General features: G+C 54.0%; 1 pseudogene; it reads right to left on the reverse strand.

Moving 5' to 3' along the window:
- Positions 1–3,847, reverse strand: part of LOC105512043 — a 104,752-nt pseudogene that overhangs the window by 52,227 nt on the left and 48,678 nt on the right.

Consider the following 3,847-nt stretch of genomic DNA (forward strand, 5'->3'; position numbering starts at 1 on the left):
CAATGCATTCCCACACAGCTGCACACCTACTGTGTACTGGGCCCCAGGACACAAGGCCTTGGGGCATGCGGCCCGCCCAGGGTTCCCTGTCTTTGGAGGAGGACGATCCTGGCACAGCACCAGGGGATGCCCGGCCTTAAGGGGCAGGCTGCTGGAAGGGGAACTGGGATTTCATCAGCCAGAGAGCCGTGTGGTTGATGAGGGTGGGAAGGGCACAAGACAAAGGGAATGTGCCACTCAGCCTGGCACATACAGGGACCGAGATGCCTGGCATGTCTGGAAGGCAGAGGGCACACTGGGTGGCCTCTGTGGTCAGCACGGGGAAGAGACAGGAAGCAGAGCTCAGCACTGCGTGAGAGACCTCGGGCTGTGCCCCACGGCCAGACGGGAAAGCCAGCTGGGCAGATCTGCCTGCCTGGACAGGAGACCAGGAAAATCCAGCAGCTGTTTCAGCTCCTGCCCTGCAGACCTGGAGGCTGGGCTCTGGCAAAGTGTGGGTCCTGACAGGGCGGGGACTCAGGGGACCTATCCAGAGTGATGCTGAGTGCTAGGGCCATGTGGGCAACCTCCTAGCCCTCCTGGGGCTCCTCCAGCGTGGCCAGCAGTGCCACCAGCTTCTTGCACAGCTGCAGCTGTGGCTCCGCCGTGCGGTTGCCCATAGTCACTGCCAGGGGCAGGGTAGGGTCCTACCATAGAGGCAGGGGGGGGATCAGGCTTCCCGCAGCACCCACCTTGCCCAGCGCCTTCCTCAGAGCTCAAACATGTGCTTGGAGCATCCCACGCCCCAGTTACCCCTGCACCTCTGCAGCGCTCTGTGCTAATGCACGGTTCAGACACCCAAGTTGGGGGTTGAAGAGTCCCCTCTAGCTACACCCGGCAGCCTCAGACCAGCCTCTCCCACCTGGGCACCGGGGGTCTGACTGGGGGGAGCCAGCACTCCTCTCTGCTCTAAAAACACATTTATCTGTGCCCAGGGCTGAGCCACACCGTGAGCTCAGAGGAAGGGAGAAGCCATCCCCGATTCGGGGTGCAGGCAGACTTGGGCCCTGGCCCTGGGCCTCCCACTGACATGCTGTGTGTCCTTTGACATGTCCCTGTGCTTCTCTGAGCCTCAGTGTCCTCATCTGGAAGATGGGGACAGGACTTCCCACTCATGGTTGCTTGAGATCATCAGGTGCAAGGGTAGAGCCCCTGTCATGTCCAGACCCGAGCGTTTGTCCCGGGCAGGGGACACAGCCAATATCATTCCCAGTGAGATCACTAGGCAAGGATAGGGCCATTGCCACGTCCAGGCCCCAAGCGTTTGTCCTGGGCAGGGGCACAGTTAATATCATTCCCGGTGAGACCACTGGGAAACTAAGCATGTGCATGGGTGGCCCTGCCTCCAGGTGGGAGGCCTCAGCCCTCCAGGTGACCCCCTAAGGCCCACATACATCAGCCCACAGGCCAGCTCACCTGGTAGAAGGACACGGATTTCTCCCGCTCCCAGGCCCCATTGAAGAAGTCTCCAGCTGCCTCATAACAGTTCCACCCCAGGTTGGAGTCGCCTGTGTACAGGACCACATTCTGTGCCACCTGAAAGGAGGCAGAAGTTCCCTCAAGACCCACACCTGGTGAGGTGGCCACACCCACCTTCACCAGCCTCCTTCCTCTCCCACACTGCAGGTACACCTGAGCATGTTTCAGACCTGTGCATTAGGGCAGCCCCACCACTGGCATGAGGACAATGAACTGATGCACCCAAGTGCCAGGAGGTGACTGAGCAGCTGCAGCCCAGGAGCCCGACACCTGTGAATCCTACCACCAGGGCTAGCCCTAGCCCACCCCCCCTGCACTCAAACAGTCTCCGTGGCCCCCAGATTGCTGGGAGCCCATAACCTGGTTCCTTTCTGCCTTGCCACATCCCTGCCGCAGCTCAGGGCCACAATCAACAGTGTTTGTGGGTGGGCCTGGTCCCCTCCTGGCCATGAGCTCTTGATCCTTCTCCTCAACTCAAGGAGGTATACAGCAGGTGCTCAATAATGAAAGTTTCACCAGGCTCGTGGGCTTCACAATTTGTTCCAGATCACACTGTGTTTGGGAAAGCCTCTGAAAACAGCCGCTATGATAGATTCATTTTGTAAGGAGATGTGCCACGTGTCACTTGGAGCACGTTCTTCTGTGTGTTAACTGAGTAGTCACATTCTTTGAGCATGAGCTGTATACCAGCAGGTGCTAGGCATTGTGAGGGGCCACACCTCTGCCCTCAGGGAGAAGATGCTGGCCACTGGGGGAGGATGTGAGGGAACCAGTGGGAGGGAGGGAAAAGGCACACAACAGGTGCTCAGCAGTGGCTTAGGAATGAGTGGATGGATGGATGAATGGAGGAGCAGATGTGCAGACACATGGATGGATGGGTGTGTGGATGGATGGATGGACGGACGGGTGGGTGGGTGGTTGGAATGATGTGTGTACATATGGGTGAGTAGATAATGTATGGATGGGTGGAGGGTAGATGATGTATGTACATATGGGTGGATAGATGAATGGAGGGATGGATTAATAGGTAGATTGGTGGGTGGATGGATGAATGATGGATGGATGGACGAATAGCTGAGTGGATGGATGATGGAAGGATGGATGGGTGGATGGATGATGGATGGATGGAAGGATGAACAGGAGGTGAGTGGATGGATATATGGATGAATGGATAAATGGATGGATGAAGGATGGAAGGATGGAAGGAGGAACAGGTGAATGGATGGATAAATGGATGGAGGATGGATGGATGGATGAACAGGTGAATGGATGGATGATGGAAGGATGAATGGACCGATGGATGATAAAAGGGTGTATGAATGATGGATGGCTGAATAGACAGATGAATGGATGATGGATGGATACGTGGGTGGATGAACTGATGAATGGATGGATGATGGAAGGATGGATGGATGAATGATGGAAGGATGAACAGGTGAATGGATGGATGATAGATGGATGGATGAGGGATAGAAGGATGAACAGGTGAATGGATGGTTGGTGGAAAGATGGATGAACAGGCAAATGGATGGATAGACAGGTGGATGGATGATGGATGAATGGACGGATGGATGATAAAAGGATGGATGAATGATGGATGGATGATGGAAGGATGGATGAATGGATAAACGGATGGATAGATGAATGATGGATGGAAGGATGAACAAGAGGTGAGTGGATGGATGATGGGAGGATGGATGATAGATGGATATATGGATGAATGGATGGATGACGGAAGGATGGATGGACGGACCAACAGGTGGATGGATGGTGGCTGAATGGATGGATGATAAAAGAATGGATGAATGATGGATGAATGGAAGGATGATTAGGTGGATGGATGGATGATGGATGGATGGAAGGATGAGGAGGCGAGTGGATGAATGATGGAAGGATGGATGGATGATGGATGGAGGGATGGATGGACGGGTGAATGGATGGATGATAAAAGGATGGATGATGAATGAATGGATGGGTGGATGGACAGGTGACGGATGGATCATGGATGGATGGAAGATGGTTGGATGGATAGAAGGATGAACAGCTGAATGGCTGGACAATGGAAAGATGGATGGAAGGATGGATGGAAAGATGGATGGATGGACAAACCGGTGAATGAATGGATGAAGAGGTCACCAGATGAATGACGGATGGATGGATGGATGGACAGGTGAATGGATGGATGATAAAAGGATGGATGATGGATGGATGGATGGAAGGACCCACAGGTGTATGGGAAAATGATGGAAGAATGGATGGATGGATGAATGGATAATGGATGGATGGAAGAATGAACAGGTAAACAGATGATTGAAGGATGAATGGATGG

Source organism: Colobus angolensis, unplaced genomic scaffold, assembly GCF_000951035.1.
Source record: "Colobus angolensis palliatus isolate OR3802 unplaced genomic scaffold, Cang.pa_1.0 Scaffold209, whole genome shotgun sequence".
Lineage (NCBI taxonomy): Eukaryota > Metazoa > Chordata > Mammalia > Primates > Cercopithecidae > Colobus > Colobus angolensis.